Here is a 24115-nt window from a genome sequence, read left to right as displayed (position 1 = left end):
TCGGGCCAAAAACCAGGGACTAGTTCGCAAAAGTAGGTTTTGGACAAAATCCGACATAGCAGAAAATTTTCCCAGCCTACATCCAAATCGGAGATAGCCATTTTGTCCGCCTTGCGCCAAGGATTCCAACGATATAAGACACTTGATCCTGGGACAAACGGTCTAAGAGTTATGGGCGATTTAGTACTTTTGGTTGCTGTAGCGCCACCTATGGGCCAATTGGGGTCATACTCTGATAGGTTGTCCCCAAATTGAGGCCTACCATCTGGCCAGGTTTCACGTCTCTAGGCCTTACGGTTTGTCCTGCACGATGCGTTTTACGAATCCTTACAATTACAATAGGGTTTCAGCATTTCATGCTTGAACCCCTAATAAGAATGAAGGCTTTTTGCCAGTTATAGCGCCACCTATGGTCCGATCTCCATGAAACTCTGCATGCTTCCTCACCATGTTCTGACACATATGCTCATCAATTTTTGTGAAGTTCTGAGTTTTCATTTGGGATTTATAGGCTTTTTAGTGTATTTTGCCACGCCCCTTTTCTAAATGACCCTGTTACAGCCAGCCAAATGCAAAAGTTCAACTTTTTTTCGATAATTATTGATCTAGAGAGTCCAGAGAATTGTCCTAGACTGGTTTGGTTCCGATCGGGCCAAAAACCAGGGACTAGTTCGCAAAAGTAGGTTTTGGACAAAATCCGACATAGCAGAAAATTTTCCCAGCCTACATCCAAATCGGAGATAGCCATTTTGTCCGCCTTGCGCCAAGGATTCCAACGATATAAGACACTTGATCCTGGGACAAACGGTCTAAGAGTTATGGGCGATTTAGTACTTTTGGTTGCTGTAGCGCCACCTATGGGCCAATTGGGGTCATACTCTGATAGGTTGTCCCCAAATTGAGGCCTACCATCTGGCCAGGTTTCACGTCTCTAGGCCTTACGGTTTGTCCTGCACGATGCGTTTTACGAATCCTTACAATTACAATAGGGTTTCAGCATTTCATGCTTGAACCCCTAATTAAAGCTGCAAGCAGCATTTAGCGGGGTTCAAGCATTTAGGGTCTTTAAGCACATAAGGCAGTTTAGTGAGTTGTCTGAGTTTTTGTTTAGGATTTACAGGCTTTTGAGTGTTTTTTGCCATACACATTTTCTAAATGATCCTGTTATGGCTACCCAATGGGTAAAGTTAAAGTTTTTTATATAATTAATAATCTAGAGCTTCCAGAGAATTGTACTGCACTGGTATATTTCCGATCGGGCGAAAAACCTAGGACTAGTTCGCAAAAGTAGTTTTTTTAACATAATCGCAAGTATTTAATGAACAAATTGATTGACAGCAGTAGTTCTTGAGGCAAAGTTGTTCAGTATGAGGAGATCTATCAAATGATATGCATCACGTGATTACATAGCCGTAAAACCTGTTAGCGTCAACTAGTGGCTGATTTTTCAAAATTCTTACAGACCTCTAGGGCCACGAGTCGATCATGCCCACCGAGTTTCGTTCTGATCGGCCTCCGTTAAGAGCAAACTAACAGCTTTGAATTAAAATGGTGAGGTATCCTGTTGTAAACATCAACCATGCCTGTTGACAGTTCTCTTTTGTGGGAAGGGAATGAAAAGTTCTCAAATCCGCAGCACAGCCTCAGACATAGCATTTATATCCATGATCTGCCATTTTCACTATTGTCCTTGCTTGCTTCTTCACAATACCTGCAGATCTTCTGATGATTCGGCTGTGCAGGTCCACATTAACACTGCCTGGCCTAGAACATGGACTGGAAAATGCAAATTTGGGGGGTATAAATATTAATGATCCTGACTCCAACGTCACAGTCGGTGTTATGGTGGGATTCACTCATTTTTCAGCGGTCTTTTGCAAACAGGAGATTTACACATGAAGGAGGAAACAATGGTGTTTGAGGCTCACGGTATGTCAGTTCCATGTCCAGAACTCTTATCATTCAACTATGCCAAGATAAATACAGTTTTCAATTGTATGGCACCTTTAAAATAGATGATTAGTAATATAATGCTTACTTGGAGTCTGAAATGGCTTTAACAAAAGAAGAAAAATAGTCTTAGATTTCTGTTCATTCTAATCATGTACAAATAAAGTAGCACAGTAAGATTACATTTATTTGAATGCATTAGTGAGTGTGTGATTGTGCTGTGTGTGCAGCGTGTCAATACTAAAAGTGAAGGTGTAGTTGATATCTTTGGTGATAATATCTGTAGTAATCATAAAAAAACAATTAAGAAATAAAGAATTAAAATTACAAATAATATTCTATTAAGATATGAGTTACAATAACATGATTTGCAATAGTAATAATATCAATAATATATGCACAATACACACAGATTAGACTATCAGGTCTGTGTTTTACAAAAACATTAGTATTGCAGCCAGTGTGAGTCTGTGGGATTTATAAACAGACAAAATATGATTTGAAATGTTATTTTAATGATTTTATTAAGTTTAAACAATATTTCAAATGGAAAAAAAAATGAAAAATAATATTTTAGTGAGCAGAATGAACCAATGAGTGTTCTTCTTCTGGTGGTTAAAATGTAAATGAAAACAATAATACTTAAACAATAATACTTAATACACTAACCATGCTTGAACACACACATGCACACACATTTTGTTGTAGATGTAGATATTTAAAATAAAAGATAGGTAACAAAATGATAATTGCAAATCTCCTCTGTATAACACCATTTTCAGATTTCAAATTAATAACTGAGAGGCAGAATTGTTCAAACTGAGAGCTCAGTAAAAATGAAGTGATAAACTTTGACAAAACATGACTGTGTTATAATAGGTGATTTTCATGCAAGTAATTTTATATAGTCCAAAAACTAATGCAAAAGCACAGATGAAAATATTTTATTAAGTAGAATGTCCTGCAGAGGGCAGTAGAAGACCACTAATTGACTCACTTTCATTTGAAAGACTTTTTTATCCACCAGTAAAACAAAGCAGTTTCTCCATGTTCTTTCCATTAAGCATGCTTACACACACAGACACACACACAAACACACACACACACACACACACACACACACACACACACACACACACACACACACACACACACACACACACACACACACACACACACACACACACAAAGACAAATATGTTTTCAATGTTTTTATGATGTGATATTGTGAAAATATCTTCATCTCCTCATCTTGAACAACTTTGCCTCAAGAATCACTAATGTCAATCAAACCGTTCATAATCATAATAAAAAAAAAAATATATATACAAATATCATAATAAAACAAAAAACATCGTAATAAAAAAGATTGCTTCTTAAAGCATTTGTTTATTTCCCAATACTGAAAGCGAATTAAAAGATCATGCGTAATCCTGCTGCTCCCTCTAGTGGACAACAGTGGTATTATAGCTTTTTTTACAGTTGAAGTGTTTGAATGAATGAATGGGAATTTGTTTTTTTACTTATATCTCAGGAACCAAAAGGCGAAAAATTCTGAAACTCAGAGCATAGATAGTGCTTGAGGAGCCCTGTTGAATGAGACCATCAAGGTGTTTTTGGGCGATTGGGGCTGGGAGTTATGACTGTTATAAGGCATATCTGTTCGGGCTATTATCTCTGGAATGCCCAGGGCAAATAACACCACATTTGAATCGAAGCTAGCCAAGGACGCGCCCTTTCCAACGAGCTCTCACACAAGGTTCGGGGTGGTTTGGGTCGGGAGTTGCGGTCGTTCAAAGTCGGGGGTCCGCGGGCTTGCGATGCGCGGGGGGGCGCGCTCCCGAGGCCCGCGACGACACGTTTCGATCAAGAGCCCCGAGAGGTCCTCACCATCAAAATTTGAGCGCGCAACGACTTTCCGTTTTCGAGTTATGAATGAATTTGTATTTGGGGGCGTGGCTTAAATGCCGTTATACTTTCGTTTCATTTCATTCATTTACTTTCGTCCATTTCCATATCTCAGTGTAACACAATTGTCAATAGTAATACTCAATAGATGAGTTTTGACAAAATGTGATTGTAAATGTTAAAATAATGATTTTATAAAGTCTAAATATGAATTTTATAACAATATTAGGGAGTAGTATGATGAAATGACAGCAGGGGGCAGTAAAATACCACTTATTGTCTTAATGTGCCAATGTTATTCATTTTCAACTTTTTAACTGTTATTTTTTATACTTTTTCTGATAATTATTGATCTATAGAGTCCAGAGATTTGTACTGCAGTGGTTTTTAACATTATTTTATAAACATTATATGATATATATGGTTATAGGAAATATATGATTTTAAAGCTTTTTAACAGTTATAGCGCCACCTATGGTCCGATCTCCATAAAAAATTCCATGCTTCTTTAGCATGTTATGTCACATATGCTCATCAATTTTTGTGAAGTTCTGAGTTTTTATTTAGGATTTATAGGCTTTTTAGTGTATTTTGCCACGCCCATTTTCTAAATGACCCTATTACAGCCATCCAAATGCAAAATTTCAACTTTTTTTCGATAATTATTGATCTAGAGAGTCCAGAGAATTGTCCTAGACTGGTCTGGTTCTGATTGGGCGAAAAACCAGGGACTAGTTCGCAAAAGTAGGTTTTTAACATGTTTGCGAATATTTAATGAACGGTTTGATTGACAGTAGTGGTTCTTGAGGCAAAGTTGTTCAACATGAGCAGATCTATCAAATGATATGCATATTGTGTTGATGTGTGCAACACCACGTGATTAAAGAGGGCGTAAACCTCGTTAGCGCCAACTAGTGGCCGATTTCTTTCAAAATTCTTACAGACCTCTAGGGCCATGAGTTGAACATGCCCATCGAGTTTAGTTCCGATCGGCCTCCGTTAACCTTGTCTAATAGGTGCTCAACTTCATTGGCCGATGGCGGCCATGTTTTTTGAGATACGCCAATGTCCTCATAGATATACATGGCACCCTGGACCAAGAGACTGCATGCCAATTTTCAAGTCAATTGGACTAACGGTCAGGTGGTTATAGCCCTTTTCATGTTTTTTTCATGTTATAACGCCACCTAGTGATCAATCGTCGCGATTTTTTTACTGTGACCCCAGATTGAACTCATACACATGTGTACCGAGTTTGGTGAAAATATCTAATTTCGTTCATGAGTTATAACCATTTTAGTAAACTGGCTCCGCCTCCTGCGAACGTTTTGACGCCCCTTAGCAACCATGGATCAAAATTTCAACTTTTTTTCGATAATTATTGATAATCAGACTCCAGAGAACATTTCTGCACTGGTTTGGTTCCGATTGGCCAAAAAAACCCTCTACTAGTTCGCAAAAGTAGGTTTTGGACAAAATTCAAAATGGCGGAAAAATGTGCATACCGGAAATGAAATTGAAGATATACATTTTGTCCATCTTGAGACAAGGATTACAGTGATATAAGACACTTGAGTCTGTGACAAAGGGTTAAGGAGATTTAAGCAAAACCGTGATTTTTTTTGTTTTTTTGCACTATAGCGCCACCTATGGGCCAATCGAGGTCATACTCTCTGAACCTCTCCTCGATTTTTGTACTACCTTCTGGCCAAGTTTCAAGTCTCTAGCACTTACGGTTTGGGCTGCACGATGCGTTTTACGGCAGAAGAATAATAATAATAATAAAAATTAAAGCTGCAAGCAGCATTTAGCGGGGTTCAAGCATTTAGGGTCTTTAAGCACATAAGGCAGTTTAGTGAGTTGTCTGAGTTTTTGTTTAGGATTTACAGGCTTTTGAGTGTTTTTTGCCATACACATTTTCTAAATGATCCTGTTATGGCTACCCAATGGGTAAAGTTAAAGTTTTTTATATAATTAATAATCTAGAGCTTCCAGAGAATTGTACTGCACTGGTATATTTCCGATCGGGCGAAAAACCTAGGACTAGTTCGCAAAAGTAGGTTTTTAACATAATCGCAAGTATTTAATGAAAAAATTGATTGACAGCAGTAGTTCTTGAGGCAAAGTTGTTCAGTATGAGGAGATCTATCAAATGATATGCATCACGTGATTACATAGCCGTAAAACCTGTTAGCGTCAACTAGTGGCTGATTTTTCAAAATTCTTACAGACCTCTAGGGCCACGAGTCGAACATGCCCACCTAGTTTCGTTCTGATCGGCCTCCGTTAAGAGCAAACTAACAGCTTTGAATTAAAATGGTGAGGTATCCTGTTGTAAACATCAACCATGCCTGTTGACAGTTCTCTTTTGTGGGAAGGGAATGAAAAGTTCTCAGATCCGCAGCACAGCCTCAGACATAACATTTATATCCATGATCTGCCATTTTCACTATTGTCCTTGCTTGCTTCTTCACAATACCTGCAGATCTTCTGATGATTCGGCTGTGCAGGTCCACATTAACACTGCCTGGCCTAGAACATTGACTGGAAAATCCAAATTTGGGGGGTATAAATATTAATGATCCTGACTCCAACGTCACAGTCGGTGTTATGGTGGGATTCACTCATTTTTCAGCGGTCTTTTGCAAACAGGAGATTTACACATGAAGGAGGAAACAATGGTGTTTGAGGCTCACGGTATGTCAGTTCCATGTCCAGAACTCTTATCATTCAACTATGCCAAGATAAATACAGTTTTCAATTGTATGGCACCTTTAAAATAGATGATTAGTAATATAATGCTTACTTGGAGTCTGAAATGGCTTTAACAAAAGAAGAAAAATAGTCTTAGATTTCTGTTCATTCTAATCATGTACAAATAAAGTAGCACAGTAAGATTACATTTATTTGAATGCATTAGTGAGTGTGTGATTGTGCTGTGTGTGCAGCGTATCAATACTAAAAGTGAAGGTGTAGTTGATATCTTTGGTGATAATATCTGTAGTAATCATAAAAAAACAATTAAGAAATAAAGAATTAAAATTACAAATAATATTCTATTAAGATATGAGTTACAATAACATGATTTGCAATAGTAATAATATCAATAATATATGCACAATACACACAGATTAGACTATCAGGTCTGTGTTTTACAAAAACATTAGTATTGCAGCCAATGTGAGTCTGTGGGATTTATAAACAGACAAAATATGATTTGAAATGTTATTTTAATGATTTTATTAAGTTTAAACAATATTTCAAATGGAAAAAAAAATGAAAAATAATATTTTAGTGAGCAGAATGAACCAATGAGTGTTCTTCTGGTGGTTAAAATGTAAATGAAAACAATAATACTTAAACAATAATACTTAATACACTAACCATGCTTGAACACACACATGCACACACATTTTGTTGTAGATGTAGATATTTAAAATAAAAGATAGGTAACAAAATGATAATTGCAAATCTCCTCTGTATAACACCATTTTCAGATTTCAAATTAATCACTGAGAGGCAGAAATGTTCAAACTGAGAGCTCAGTAAAAATGAAGTGATAAACTTTGACAAAACATGACTGTGTTATAATAGGTGATTTTCATGCAAGTAATTTTATATAGTCCAAAAACTAATGCAAAAGCACAGATGAAAATATTTTATTAAGTAGAATGTCCTGCAGAGGGCAGTAGAAGACCACTAATTGACTCACTTTCATTTGAAAGACTTTTTTATCCACCAGTAAAACAAAGCAGTTTCTCCATGTTCTTTCCATTAAGCATGCTTACACACACAGACACACACACAAACACAAACACATCCACACACACACACACACACACACACACACACACACACACACACACACACACACACACACAAAGACAAATATGTTCTCAATGTTTTTAGGATGTGATATTGTGAAAATATCTTCATCTCCTCATCTTGAACAACTTTGCCTCAAGAATCACTAATGTCAATCAAACCGTTCATAATCATAATAAAAAAATAAAATATATACAAATATCATAATAAAACAAAAAACATCGTAATAAAAAAGATTGCTTCTTAAAGCATTTGTTTATTTCCCAATACTGAAAGCGAATTAAAAGATCATGCGTAATCCTGCTGCTCCCTCTAGTGGACAACAGTGGTATTATAGCTTTTTTTACAGTTGAAGTGTTTGAATGAATGAATGGGAATTTGTTTTTTTACTTATATCTCAGGAACCAAAAGGCGAAAAATTCTGAAACTCAGAGCATAGATAGTGCTTGAGGAGCCCTGTTGAATGAGACCATCAAGGTGTTTTTGGGCGATTGGGGCTGGGAGTTATGACTGTTATAAGGCATATCTGTTCGGGCTATTATCTCTGGAATGCCCAGGGCAAATAACACCACATTTGAATCGAAGCTAGCCAAGGACGCGCCCTTTCCAACGAGCTCTCACACAAGGTTCGGGGTGGTTTGGGTCGGGAGTTGCGGTCGTTCAAAGTCGGGGGTCCGCGGGCTTGCGATGCGCGGGGGGGCGCGCTCCCGAGGCCCGCGACGACACGTTTCGATCAAGAGCCCCGAGAGGTCCTCACCATCAAAATTTGAGCGCGCAACGACTTTCCGTTTTCGAGTTATGAATGAATTTGTATTTGGGGGCGTGGCTTAAATGCCGTTATACTTTCGTTTCATTTCATTCATTTACTTTCGTCCATTTCCATATCTCAGTGTAACACAATTGTCAATAGTAATACTCAATAGATGAGTTTTGACAAAATGTGATTGTAAATGTTAAAATAATGATTTTATAAAGTCTAAATATGAATTTTATAACAATATTAGGGAGTAGTATGATGAAATGACAGCAGGGGGCAGTAAAATACCACTTATTGGCTTAATATGTCATTATATTCATATAAAATCACCTTTTGAAGAAGTTAAACTTTTTTTCTGATAATTATTGATCTAGAGAGTTCAGAGAATTGTGCTGCACTGGTTTTGAACATTATGATATGAACATTATACGATAATAGATAGAAGACACTATTTACAGCAAATACAGGCAATTTACCATAGGAAATATATGGTTTTAAAGCATTTTAACAGTTATAGCGCCAACTATGGTCCGATCTCCATAAAATTTTCCATGCTTCTTTAGCAGGTTATGACACATATGCTCATCAATTTTTGTGAAGTTCTGAGTTTTCGTTTAGGATTTATAGGCTTTTGAGTGCATTTTACCACGCCCATTTTCTAAATGACCCTGTTATAGCCATACGAAAAATGCAAAAGTTCAACTTTTTTTTGATAATTATTGACCTAGAGAGTCCATAGAATTGTCCTAGACTTGTTTGGTTCCGATCGGGCGAAAAACCAGGGACTAGTTCGCAAAAGTAGGTTTTTAACATAATTACGAATATTTAATGAACGGTTTGATTGACAGGAATGGTTCTTGAGGCAAAGTTGTTCAACAAGAGGAGATCTATCAAATGGTATGCATTTTGTGACAATAAGTGTAACACCACGTGATTACAGAGCCATAAAACTCGTTAGCGCCAACTAGTGGCCGATTTCTTTCAAAATTCTTACAGACCTCTAGGGCCATGAGTAGAACATGCCCACCGAGTTTCGTTCCGATCGGCCTCCGTTAACCTTGTCTAATAGGTGCTCAAACTTCATTGGCCGATGGCGGCCATGTTTTTTGAGATACACCAATGTCCTCATAGACATACATGGCACCTTGGACCAAGACACTGCATACCAATTTTCAAGTCAATCGGACTAACGGTCAGGTGGTTATAGCCTGTTTTATGTTTTTTTCATATTATAGCGCCACCATGTGGCCAATCACCGCAATTTTTTTACTGTGACCTCAGATTGACCTCTTACACAAGTGAACCGAGTTTGGTGAAGATACCTCATTTACTTCTGGAGTTATAGCCATTTTAGTAAAATAGGCCCCTCCCACAACATACATTTGGGCGCCCCTTAGCGACCGTGAATGGAAATTTCAACTTTTTTTCGATAATTATTGATATTCAGACTCCAGAGAACATTTCTGCACTGGTTTGGTTCCGATAGGGCGAAAAACCAGGGACTAGTTCGCAAAAGTAGGTTTTTGACAAAATTCAAAATGGCGGAAAATCTATCATGGCGGAAATGAAATCGGAGATATACGTTTTGTTCGTCAGGCGTCCAGCTTTCCAATGATATAAGACACTTGAGTATACGACATACGGTCTAGGAGTTATGAGCAGTTTCGCGCTTTTGGTCGCTATAGCGCCACCTATGGGCCAATCGAGGTCATACTTTGATACGTTCTCCCCAAATTGAGGACTACCATTTGGCCAACTTTCAAGGTTCCAGCTCTTACGGTTTGGGCTGCACGATGCGTTTTAGGGGAAAATAATAATAATAATTAAAGCTGCAAGCAGCATTTAGCGGGGTTCAAGCATTTAGGGTCTTTAAGCACATAAGGCAGTTTAGTGAGTTGTCTGAGTTTTTGTTTAGGATTTACAGGCTTTTGAGTGTTTTTTGCCATACACATTTTCTAAATGATCCTGTTATGGCTACCCAATGGGTAAAGTTAAAGTTTTTTATATAATTAATCTAGAGCTTCCAGAGAATTGTACTGCACTGGTATATTTCCGATCGGGCGAAAAACCTAGGACTAGTTCGCAAAAGTAGGTTTTTAACATAATCGCAAGTATTTAATGAACAAATTGATTGACAGCAGTAGTTCTTGAGGCAAAGTTGTTCAGTATGAGGAGATCTATCAAATGATATGCATCACGTGATTACATAGCCGTAAAACCTGTTAGCGTCAACTAGTGGCTGATTTTTCAAAATTCTTACAGACCTCTAGGGCCACGAGTCGAACATGCCCACCGAGTTTCGTTCCGATTGGCCTCCGTTAACCTTGTCTAATAGGTGCTCAAATTTCATTGGTCGATGGCGGCCATGTTTTTCGAGATACGCCAACGTCCTCATAGACATACATGGCACCTTGGACCAAGACACTGCATACCAATTTTCAAGTCAATTGGACTAACGGTCAGGTGGTTATAGCCTGTTTTATGTTTGGAACATGTTTTGTTCCTCGCGGAGTACCTCTGGAATGCTTCTGCGGAGGTTTATTGTTTTATCCGCAGCAATAAAGTTTGTTGGCGTCTAAATGGATCGCGCTCTGGATCACTAACAGGAATTATTCTCGTCATGTATACACTTAACTTGATGAAAAGCGGGATTGACGCACTGCAAGCAGAGAGATGATTTCTGGCTGCCTCCGCAAAAATTGTCTTCGGCGGACAGCCCGCTGTCTTTGGAACGATTTTTTTCAAACAAAACCAAAGGTTAAAAAAAAAAAAAAGAACAAATGTGAAGCGAGCAATTCTATCCATTTTGACGCCTTTTCATTCATAGCGGTTACCAAGCAACACGATTACGCACCAGCTGCAACTTGATGACACAAGCATACTGCGGTTCGGATACAAATAATATGTGAACACAAGTCCATCGGGGGCAGGGGGGGAGCAATCGAACTCGGGTTAGGAACAGGCAATCGAACCAAGTGTGAAAGCGCCCTTAGTCTAGTTTTAGTCAATGAAAATTGTATTTTAGTCTCTTTTTAGAAATGCAATTCTATTTAACCCAGTCAATATAGTGTATCACTATGGAAAAATAGCGAAAATAGTGAACAGAAAAGTAACACTCGTCTCATTCGTGGAGGTTGAAAAACAAGTTCTTTCTGACATCCAAGATTTAATGTATTAATTTAAATGCAAAAGAAAAGGCATGAGAGTCGGTTGTTTTTGTCAATTTTAAGTTTTAATTTAAAATATTTGTCATTTTAATATAACTATATGGCTAAATATTTTACCACTTGCTAATAAATCTAGATAGAAGTAGTGCATTGAATACATTGTTTAAATTGTGCTTAAAAGTGAATTACGACCATTAAAGAGTATGTGTGTACAAAGAGAATCGTAATGCTGACAAAACTTTTTTTAAATAAAAGTATTTGATAACTTCTGGATTTGAAATAAAAATAGTGAGTATGTGTTTGTGGTTCAGCCGTGGATCAGTTACGCACTGCAAACGCAGCATATGTGAAAGCACTATAGCGAGTGCTGCTCCTGCACCGCATATGCACTGCACACGGAGTATGGGCCCTATCTTGCACCCAGCGCAATTGACTTTGTACACCGCCGCATGTATCATTCCTATTTTGCACCCGCGCACAGCGGACTTTTCCCTCCACAGACGCACGTCGGTTAACTAAGAAATACACTTGCGCTCCCGGGGGCGGTTCAGCGCAAAGAGGCGGCGTGTTCCGGCGCAAACGTTCCCTCATGCTATTTTGCACGTTTAGAAAACAATTCCGCCACTAACTGAAAAAATCTAGTTTAAAGTCAGTGGCGCGTTGCACATGTTATTCTTATGCTATTTTAAGGGCGCATGCTTGGCCATAATCAATGTAGCGTGTGCACAACGCACATACACTTTGATTCTCTCACACAGAAGCAGCCGTTTTCATTTTTGCAAATCATACATTACGATAGATAGATAGATAGATAGATAGATAGATAATTATAAAAGCATACTTCTAGTTTACACATTTACCCAAATTATCATACGCCTGTTTAACCGAAGTTAATTTGGGTGTGTTTCTCCATCCCCAATGTCACTTCTCTGTGTTTTACGGCCCTGACGAGAACGTCGGTCTCCTCGGCTGTGAATCGCTGCTGGCGCGCGTCTGGCAAATCCACCGTTATAATAGGAATCCGCTATAGAATAAGCGCGTCTGCTCTTAAAGGGAATGTGAGATGACGCTCTGATTGGTTTATTTCACGTTACGCCCAAACCACACCTATGAGTAATGCAGCTACTGCAGACCAACACATTTTAGATTTGCGTTGAGCGCAAGAGTAATTTATCCCGCCGGTATAATAGCAACAGCGCCCAAGACCCGGCCACAAAGTTACTTGCGTTTCGCGCTTGATACTTGCGTTTCAGATCGTTAAAATCGGGCCCTATGTGTGAAACGGGCGTCAGACTTAACTTTGTTTGTTGTCGTTTACGCTAACTCACCGCAGCTGCATCTTCTAGTTTAAACTGATTCAGTTTAAAGAGTTGTTCAGACTTCTCTCGATCAGTTGAAGTCTCTCCATTTCAGATGTAAAAATAAATAAATTTATTTCACAAATTAAAAGTCCTGTGAGTCCGAAAAACAAAAGAAAATTGTAATTATCCTACCAGTTGATGGTTTCAAATTATGGTTCAAAGTGGAAACCGGTCCATGGGCACTGGTCAGCTAGCCATTTGTGCATATTTAATTGTATTCAATAGGCAGGCGATTCACCTCCACAGGATTATTTATGGCACAAAACAGGATACACTTGCCGATCACGTTCACATAGGAAAAAAAACAGAGAACAAGAAAACGCAGCCTTGGAAAACACAAGGCAAACGTACAATAATTCATTTCTGATTCAACATTTCAGTAACAAATCATATACATGCGCAGTTCAAATGACACATTAATCGAACTTTTCGACAGTTACTTAACACAGACACTCATTAATCACTCAATGGGTCTCATTCATGAAATTGTAAATATACGAGTAAATATGTGAGTGATTTGCGCGTAAAGGCGACATTCCCGAAAATTCTTCTCCTGATTCAGAAATACTTCGTAAACGTCAGATGTGATAGTGAAATGTGTGTGTGTGTGTGTGTGTGTGTGTGTGTGTGTGTGTGTGTTAATGAATTCCAATCAGTTGTAAATGGGACGCGTGTGCACGCTCATTCTCTAAATTACCATAAATCCCGCCCATTAAAACCGACTGAAAACTATAGGCTATATGGGCATTATATTATGACACCAAACGAAGGATTTCAACTTGTCTTCTCAAAAACGAATGAAGAAGAGAAATTTCTCAGATGCAGAAATTGAAGTTTATTATCAGAAGTTCATTCAAAACGCCACATTTTGTTTTCAAGCGTACATAGTGGCGTATCAGGCCTAAAAAAAAGGAAGCTTGGCAGCATAGATGCAGTTAATGGAGTTTCATCTGTTAATCGAACAGTCCTAGAAGTGAAAAGAAAATGGTTTGACATGAAGCGTGACTGCATTATGTGTGACTTGCGGACTTGTAAAAGAATAAACAGCTTGAATAAAAAAATTAAATAAAAAAAACTTGCGGACTTTTGTTCCGTTTGCAGATGGCTCTCGTAATTACTGGCTGTCGTAATAAAAGTAAAAAGAAAAACCGTATGTAATTACTATATATAATATTTGGTAACACTTTACAATACAGGTGCACTAATAACCATTAATTCATGCTTAACTAATGCACAGATAATCATGTGTTAATGTATGACTCATGAAGAACTAAACCATTAATTAATGATTACTGCATCATGAAGATTCTAAATGATTAATATAAAGTAATATATGAATTGTTATTAATTAAATGTGTCATAATGTATTAATTCATTAATAACTTATTTTATTAACTAAAAGTCTAAATCAATGCGTTAATTACCACAATTGGTCAAGGCAATGTACTTCAACTTCCAGTTGTCTGCTTTAATTAATCATTAACTAATGATTTGCAAATGCATCATTATGTTATGACTTTACTTGTTGAGGCACATGACTATTAACTAATTGTTAAGTAATATGCCATTTTGGTTTTGACATCCACACTAAGCCATGGATTTCAATTTCCAACCATGTACAACCAAGATTTCACTGAGTCCGATGAACTTTGTTGTTCATGGCACAGGACTATTTCAGGTTAACATACACTGAGAACATGCGGTTAAGCGCTGCTAGTTCATAACACTGTGTCTAGACTGGACAAAGACAATAGAACGTCCATTATAGTCAGTGATACTACACTGGATGCGTCGCGACACTACACGACAAAACCCAGTCAGTAAACCGATGCCACACTCTATTACTGACGTACTCAGAGCTCTTGTGCTAGTTCTGTTACGAAGGACTAATGGCCTTTCGATGGTCTGTCATGTCCAGGTGTAGACAGCTGGTCTCGTCCAGTGTAAACACAGTATAACAGCTTCAGGAGTTCAGATTCTGGTGTGCTGATATTTGTGTGCAGCCCAACTCACCCCATCCTTCACACACGTTCACCGACATTACATTCACTGCATGTGCAAACTGTCAAAACCCATAAATGGCATATTACTTAACAATTAGTTAATAGTCATGTGCCTCAACAAGTAAAGTCATAACATAATGATGCATTTGCAAATCATTAGTTAATGATTAATTAAAGCAGACAACTGGAAGTTGAAGTACATTGCTTTGACCAACTGTGGTAATTAACGCATTCATTTACACTTTTAGTTAATAAAATAAGTTATTAATTAATTAATACATTGACACATTTAATTAATAACAATTCATATATTACTTAATCTATTAATCATTTAGAATCTTTATTAGTTGCTGATGCAGTAATCATTAATTAATGGTTTAGTTCTTCATGAGTCATACATTAACACATGATTATCTGTGCATTAGTTAAATATGAATTAATGCAGATTAGTGCACCCGTATTGTAAAGTGTTACCTAATATTTTTTCAAAATGCTGTGTAAATATGTACACGATTAAGGTGAATTAAAATGCAGCCTTATTAATGAGCAAAACGTTCGGATGTTAAACGCACTATTTACGTGTGGCTGGGAGCAGGTGTAGATCTCTTTCGTACCAACTAACGTTTGGAAAATACGAACATTTTAATGAATCCGAAAATTTACGTCAGAACCACTTTACACACGATTTACACAAAAATTCGTTCTGCTCGTGTTTCATGAATAAGACCCATTGTCTCAACTCATGACACAATGATCATTGTTATACGTGATAGCTTTAGCCTACGGCTAATTAGTTCAGCTCGCGCTGTGCGGCCTACACTCAGCTCATATCAAATCATTTCTGAAATTGACATATCTTTCATAAGATAACATATGATAAAAAAAATGTCACTCACCAAAACGAGATTGCATCACATATTCAATAAAAAAAAGACTATTCAATAAAGATTACCGCTCTGGGATCCACTAAATCTTTACTCCGATTTCCACTTCACCTCTCTCTGACGACAACACTCCAGGCTGAAGCATCCAAAGTTTACAAGTGCACACAATCACAGTTCTAGATAGATTATGATTATCATTTAGTGCAAGGAGTTTCTGGAGAAATGCTCCGCGTCTCATTTGATCTGTTCTCATCTGATTCTCTGTTTATGCTGACAGCGGCAGCGCCTGCGCGACCTGTGGGCGGGCCTTATGAATATGCCGCTTCTGTTGGCTCTCAGGGGTGTCAGTCACAGCAGCACAATCAGTGATTGGATGAATCGTGTGTTATTGCCCAGTGGTGTAATCGAGTGCATCAAGTAAAGAAAAAAAAAAAGAACTGATTGAAAAATATAATTTGTCCAGAACAGATCGACACGACTCAATTTAAACTGTTATAGAAGAGCTAATATACTAAGAATGCACTGGTCTCTCAAGGATTGTCTCTCTGCTTTATTTTATAAGAAATATCTCTGTCTAAAGTTCCTAATGTCCTGTACTCTCAACTTTTGTATAATAGTACTAGTCATAATTTTTACACCAGGCATGAATAAAAGCAGTAAAATACCACTTATTGGCTTAATGACATGTTATATAATTTTTACCTTTTTGACTGTTATAGAGGCAAATTTTGTCTGATCTGTCTGAAATGTTTCATGCTTATTAAGAGTCATGAACATTATTATACATAATACACTATAATATACTAAGAATGCACTGGTCTCTCAAGGATTGTCTCTCTGCTTTATTTTATAAGAAATATCTCTGTGTCTAAAGTTCCTAATGTCCTGTACTCTCAACTTTTGTATAATAGTACTAGTCATAATTTTTACACCAGGCATGAATAAAAGCAGTAAAATACCACTTATTGGCTTAATGACATGTTATATAATTTTTACCTTTTTGACTGTTATAGAGGCAAATTTTGTCTGATCTGTCTGAAATGTTTCATGCTTATTAAGAGTCATGAACATTATTATATGAAAATTATTTCATTTTGATCAAATTATTTCCTATGGAATTTTTCATAGGAAAAGACCATTCACAGCCAATACAGGCAATTTACCATAGGAAATATATGGTTTTAAAGTGTTTTAACAGTTATAGCGCCACCTTTGGTCCGATCTCCATACAAATTTCCAGGCTTCTTTAGCATGTTATGACAAATATGCGCATACATTTTTGTGAAGTTCTGTGTTTTCGTTTAGGTTTTATAGGCTTTTGAGTGCATTTTGCCACGCCCATTTTCTTTATGACCCAATATACCCATGAGAAAAATGCAAAAGTTCAACTTTTTTTTGATAATTATTGACCTAGAGAGTCCATAGAATTGTCCTAGACTGGTTTGGTTCTGATCGGGCGAAAAACCAGGGACTAGTTCGCAAAAGTAGGTTTTTAACATAATTACGAATATTTAATGAACGGTTTGATTGACAGCAATGGTTCTTGAGGCAAAGTTGTTCAACAAGAGGAGATCTATCAAATGGTATGCATTTTGTGACAATAAGTGTAACACCACGTGATTACAGAGCCTTTAAACTCGTTAGCGCCAACTAGTGGCCGATTTCTTTCAAAATTCTTACAGACCTCTAGGGCCATGAGTCGAACATGCCTACCGAGTTTTGTTCCGATCAGCCTCCGTAAACCTTGTCTAATAGGTGCTCAAATTTCATTGGCCGATGGCGGCCATGTTTTTTGAGATACGCCAATGTCCTCATAGACATACATGGCACCTTGGACCAAGACACTGCATACCAATTTTCAAGTCAATCGGACTAACGGTCAGGTGGTTATGGGCCGTTTTATGTTTTTTTCATGTTATAGCGCCACCATGTGGCCATTCGCCGCGGTTTTTTTACTGTGACCTCAAATTGACCTCTTACACATTTGTACCGAGTTTGGTGAAGATACCTCATTTACTTCTGGAGTTATAGCCGTTTTAGTAAAATAGGCTCCTCCCACAACATACATTTGGGCGCCCCTTAGCGACCGTGAATGGAAATTTCAACTTTTTTTCGATAATTATTGATATTCAGACTCCAGAGAACATTTCTGCACTGGTTTGGTTCCGATCGGGCAAAAAACCAGGGACTAGTTCGCAAAAGTAGGTTTTTGACAAAATTCAAAATGGCGGAAAATCTATCATGGCGGAAATGAAATCGGAGATATACGTTTTGTTCGTCAGGCATCCAGCTTTCCAATGATATAAGACACTTGAGTCTACGACATACGGTCTAGGAGTTATGAGCAGTTTCGCGCTTTTGGTCGCTATAGCGCCACCTATGGGCCATTCGAGGTCATAATTTGATAACCTCTCCTCGATTTTTGTACTACCATATGGCAAAGTTTCAAAGTTCCAGCTCTTACGGTTTGGGCTGCACGATGCGTTTTACGGCAGAAGAAAAATAATAATAAAAATCAGGACAATTACAATAGGGTTTCAGCACTTCGTGCTTGAACCCCTAAAAAAATCCTTACAATAACAATAGGGTTTCAGCACTTCGTGCTTGAACCCCTAATCAGCACAATTACAATAGGGTTTCAGCATTTCATGCTTGAACCCCTAATCAGCACAATTACAATAGGGTTTCAGCACTTCGTGCTTGAACCCCTAATAATAAAAATCAGCACAATTACAATAGGGTTTCAGCACTTCGTGCTTGAACCCCTAAATACCAGGAATTATTAAATACAATTGTTTGATTAGTTATTGGACAATGGTCGATGAGATCTATAGTTCATGTCCAAGTTTTTGTAGCTCCAACTTTAGCTTAGTTTTCTCTAATTCTAGTTTTTGTATTTCTAATTTTAGTTTAGTCTCTTCCAGTGTTAATATTTTATATTGTTTTTCAAGTATATTGTTCATGGTTATCTTGCTTGGAGTGTCTTTCTGTGTCTCGGTGTCTGAGCCACTTCCCACAGGTGCCATTTGGGTGCTGTCCAAATCGTCATCTTTAAAAATAAATAAAAAAAAGAACAAGAACAACATTAGCAAAATTAGAAAGTGACAGGCACGGTATTTTTTGTTGTAAATTTTTTTCCTGATAAAATGCACTACATGCTACTTCACCCTTTTGTAGTTCATTCATTTTAGACAAAAACACACACAAAACAATTACTTAGCTATGTAAATGGGGACACTGCATAGACTTCTAGTTTTTTTATATACAAATAGTTGAACATTTTATATTAACTATATAACCCACTCCCTAAACCTACATCACAGAAAGTTTAATACAATTTTAATACAAAACTTTATTTTTATACCAATTTTAAAAATGAGGACATCACCAAACGTTCGTTTTTGTAGATTTTGTCAGGTTTTGCTCACTTCTTGGTATATATTTGTGTGTGTGTGGTCTTTATTGACAAAAGTAGTCTTTGATTTAAAACACTGTCCTGCAGCAACTAGTGATTGCACAGCACTACATGCTATTACAAGTGATTTCCCCAAACCTGTGTCCACTTATTGTATTTTATAATATTTGTATTTTGTAAAACGTTTTATAAAAGCAATAAAGTACTCGATGCTAGTGCTGTATCTTGAATAAGTCCGCTTCGCGTCGTGCCTTCAGCCGTGACTCACAATACAGCACAGCCGCTTGTACGTTATTGCTTAAACACTGTTAATCTGTTTTAAACTTAAAACATTGTAGTAAGGAATAATAGAGGGCTGACTAAGCTGAAAGATTGAAAGCATAGCTTTACCTTCACTTTGTGTTGTTTGGTCATCCTGGCTTGTAACAGGCGCTTCGTCATTTTGAGAGACCAATGTTAGTGTCACCTCGCAGTCAACTAGAAGATAATAAGTGTTATTCAAACTAAAACAGCAGTAGCCTACAGTGTTTAAAATGAAGCAAAAACAATCACTATCAAAACATTATTACTCACGAGACTGTCCAAGCGGCGTTGATGTGACAGCGGTATGAGACTGAGTATCTTCCCCCGCTGTGGGTAACGTCCGCCCGGATACTCCGCTCTCCCTCCCCCCGGGGATTCCCCAAAACATCGGAGATTCGTCTCCGTATATTTCAATGATCATTTCCGTTGTCCTTTTCAATTTAGAAGATGGTCCTCCCCCCGTTGCTGGGTTTTTTCGCTTAAAAATTTCCTTTTTTGCCTCTTGAACCATATTTTTAAACATTAAAAATTAGTTCCACGTTTTTGAACATCTTTGACGGATCGTGAGACAGATGGGTTGACACTGTTAACTCTTTCCGTTATTGTGGTCCAAGCTTTGTGTTTTTTGCTATTGCCGTTGTAATCGTTAAATTTGTTCATTAAAGTCGATTTAGAAGCATTGTATTCTTCTAAAATACAAATATTTTCCGCAAAGGAAAACTGTGACGAGCGCGTACTGTCGGCCATTTTGTTTAAGTTGTTCAGCGTCTTATTTTTCCCACAAATCAATGCGATTTAGACAGTCTTGATAAAGATAGGTGTGAGCTTATTTTATGCAATGGTCTTTCTTCAGTGACTTTAGTTAGTCAGACTATTTCTTAGACACAGTCTTAAGATAATGACTATGTTTATGCAACCGGCCCCCGTTTTCAAACGTTTGCATTATCAGGCCCCAAAACACCATTGTTGTGTAAATGAACGTAAAAAGTGTAACGTTGAAAACGGTGTTGTGTAAACAGCCCCTAAGAGTTAAAATAACAGTGAAGCAGTGTTAAAGTTATAATTAAGATATTATTAAGTTATAATTAATTATTCAGTGATCAATTGAGTGATAATTGACAATTATTGAAGACACCTGATGTTAACAAGCAGAATCACTGAAGGAGAAAATCACACCATTATGGTGATTAGTGTTTGCTTTAGTTGGGCCCTTGACTTTTTATGTACCCTTATTTTAACACTTTTGAGTGTGGTCTTGTCAGGGTGTGGTGCAGGCAGAAGAAGACGAGAAGGCAAAAGGCTCCAATACAAACTTTTACTTACAATATAATTCCAATAGGTACAGGCAAACAGGATGTGCGCACGCAAACTAAGGGCGTTTTTCCACTGGGTTCGTTTGCTGCGGTCCGAACCCGAGTGCGCTCGTTCCCGGCGCCCCCCGCAGCGTTGGTCTGGTTTCACACTCAATTAGTTGTATCGAACCCAGGTGCGTTTGCAGTGATCTTACGTCATCGCAAACGCACACGGAAAATGCATGGATAATACAACTCGACTGAGCATAGCTGTAATTTGTCTGTTTTTTTGGTGCTATTATGCACAACATAGTGAGAGACATCACCTCTTCAGTGTCCCACAACGTTCCCCTGCCACTCATGGTTGTCGTGTGTGAGGAAACAATGATATCGACAGTGATACGCATGCGCGGGATACTATACTTCCTGAACAAGCGCGCACCCGAGTCCGTGTTGCTTGCACATTAACGCGAACCGCGCTACGGTTCGGGAGCAACCGAGCTCAGACCACCTCCTCCAGGTAGTCTCGGGTTCGGTACTCTAGTGCGCACCCGGGTCCGATGACAGCGTTCACATTAGCGATTTTTCATGCGAACCGTGCCCCGGTCCGCACTAAACTGCCAGTGTGAAAGCACCCTAAGACTTAGAACAGACAAAGACTGACTGAACTGAAGGAACTTAAATACTAACACTGATGAACACTGATGAACACTAATGACAGAAACACAGGTGGAACAGATGATAATTAACTAGACACAGGTGATACAACTAAACTAATAGGTAATGATGGTGAAGGTGACATGTGACATGACAGGCAGACAAGTCCAATGAAAACAAACTAAACAGAACACAACAGTGACAGATATCAAATAAATTCCCAGGAGAGTTAATTTAACACTGGAGTTTTTGCTGTGTATATATAGATGAAGTGTGATCTTGACGCATCTGTCAGTGCAACACTTCTGGAGGTTGTGAATTTGTGGTTTTACAAGCACAAACTTAGTAGCCTAATAAAAGCTTCATTGTGCACACACACATTTAGCAACACAATGTGTTAGTGATGTGATGGGAAAAAAAAAATGAAAATGTAAATGAAAAAAATAAAAAATAAATAGACACATAAAAAATATTCTGAGGACACTGTATTTTTTGCGTTTCCATCATTCGTTTCTGATGTGATACTTCAAAATATGCATTATATGACCATATGGGGTGGCAGTGGCTCAGTGGTTCATGTAGGTTGTCTACAAACCAGAAGGTTGATGGTTCAATCCCCACAGCACTGCATCATGGTGTGCGTCAGTACAGATGCTACAACATTTTGAGGTGGAGGAGACAGCCTCACTCCAACCGTTAGCAGGAAGGAAGCACTGAAGTGATTGAACACCTTCGGGATCTCCTCACGGAGAGAAGACTCAATTCAATGAATAGTTCCACTTCTAAGGGGGAGCGAGCCTCTTTTTGAGAGGGTGCTCTCACAGAAGTGATGGTTTCTACGGCATAAAAATTAGTGAGGTAGTAACCAGAACCTCCGCTTCCCATTCTTTTTAGAACCAGACCTAGAACTCTCCAAGGTCTAGACGTGGGTGCCGTTGTGCCCCATCCCTGAGAATGTACTCAGAGGAAGGAGTCAGGAAGGCTGTCGAGAGGAGAGGTCGGTTGGGCCAATAAGGGGCAACTAGCAAGACCTGCTCCATCTCTTCCTGATTTTAGCACTGTAGTGCAAGAAGGCTCACTGGGGAAGAAGGCTTTCTGTGTCGAGGGATATCCACTCAGACAGGAGAAGAAACAACTGGCAGAGGGACGAGTCCGGAGGGGCAACAGACGTGGCTGTGCGGCCCCGATCTGGTCCCAAAAAGAGTCTCCACTGTATCTGAACCAGAGGCTGTCGTGAGGCTTGTCAGCGGCACGATTGAGCAAGCCAGCAGAAATAAGTGGAATGAAGCAACCTTAGAAGCTTCTGGCTCCGAGGAGGTGGCGGGTGAGTTGCAACATGCGAGGGAAGCGCAGCTCGACGGTCGCAATGTTGTCAGAACAGTACATGCTCGCTGAGCAGCGGCGTCTCGAAGCAAGGAAACTGTAAGCAACTCGAGGCAATGAATGCCAATGCAGTCAGAGAGTGCCCAGACCTCTGTTACTGCATGCCCTTTATACGTGGCCCCTCGGCCGACATTAGTGGTGATCACGAGAACTGTTTGTGATTTTGCAGAATATGCTGAAGTTTGTATACAAGTTTGCTGCTAGTACAGGCACACATTTATTTTCCTGTTGGTTCTTTGCAATGTTGGGACATATGCTGGCAAATGTAACCTAACAGTTGACTTGCCAAATCACTTCCATTTATTTTATTAATAAAATTTATATAGGAAGTAAATTCTTTATGGGTCATCATAAATACTTTGCTTTAAAAGTGCCAAGTAGTCACACACACAAAAAAAGATGCATTGATAATCGTTACCCTCTGAATCGTAATCGAATCGAATCGTGAGGTGCCTAGAGATTCCCACCCCTATTTGCTTTAGTTGGGCTTTTGACCCTTGACTTTTTATGTACCCTTATTTTAACACTTTTGAGTGTGGTCTAAGATAAGTTCCCAGGAGAGTTAATTTAACAGTGGAGTTTTTGTTGTGTATAGATGAAGTGTGATCTTGACGCATCTGTCAGTGCAACACTTCTGGAGGTTGTGAATTTGTGGTTTCACAAGCACAAACTTAGTAGCCTAATAAAAGCTTCATGGTGCACACACACATATAGCAACACAATGTGTTAGTGATGTGATGGGAAAAAATTAAAGTGTAACTGAAAAAATAAATAAAAAATTGACACATAAAAATTACTCTGAGGACACTGTATTGGGTCACTTAAAAATAACTATATTTCATTATGTTGAAATTGTTTTCTCTGACAAATAATCAGTAGCTACAATAGCTGGGTTTCCATCCAAAGGTAAAGTTTAGAAATGTTGCGTTTCCATCACTCGTTTCTGATGCAATACTTCAAAATAGCAAAATAGCAAAATGCATAAAAACAGGGTGATGGAAACATTGCTAATGAGAGGATAAATATATGTTTGTATTGATTTGTGTGGAACTGTTCCTTCAAAGCACTTTGTTCAGTGTCAAACATAATACTTCTTTATGGACTTGGTTGGTTTCTGGACGCCACTGTACAGTTCAGCTCACTTTCTGATCCAGAGCTTTTCAAAGTCAACACAGTTTTACACCAGAGATCTTTCTGATCGCTTCTTCAG

General features: G+C 38.3%; 1 protein-coding gene and 2 long non-coding RNA genes across 3 annotated transcripts in view; 1 reads left to right on the top strand and 2 right to left on the bottom strand.

Moving 5' to 3' along the window:
• Positions 1–24115, top strand: part of LOC309498167 (uncharacterized protein) — a 924641-nt gene that overhangs the window by 421392 nt on the left and 479134 nt on the right. The window lies entirely within an intron of this gene.
• The window catches only part of LOC309503759, a 308394-nt gene that overhangs the window by 214077 nt on the left and 70202 nt on the right, over positions 1–24115 (bottom strand). The window lies entirely within an intron of this gene.
• LOC309503300 lies at positions 18628–19956 on the bottom strand. Its single transcript, XR_014207602.1, has 3 exons — positions 19844–19956; positions 19661–19747; positions 18628–18904 (listed from the first exon to the last, which is right to left on the bottom strand). It is a non-coding gene; the product is annotated as an uncharacterized lncRNA (long non-coding RNA).

This window comes from Leuciscus leuciscus, assembly GCF_965113295.1.
Source record: "Leuciscus leuciscus genome assembly, chromosome: 1".
Classification (NCBI taxonomy): Eukaryota; Metazoa; Chordata; class Actinopteri; order Cypriniformes; family Leuciscidae; genus Leuciscus; species Leuciscus leuciscus.
This window is presented reverse-complemented; position numbering and strand designations above follow the sequence as displayed.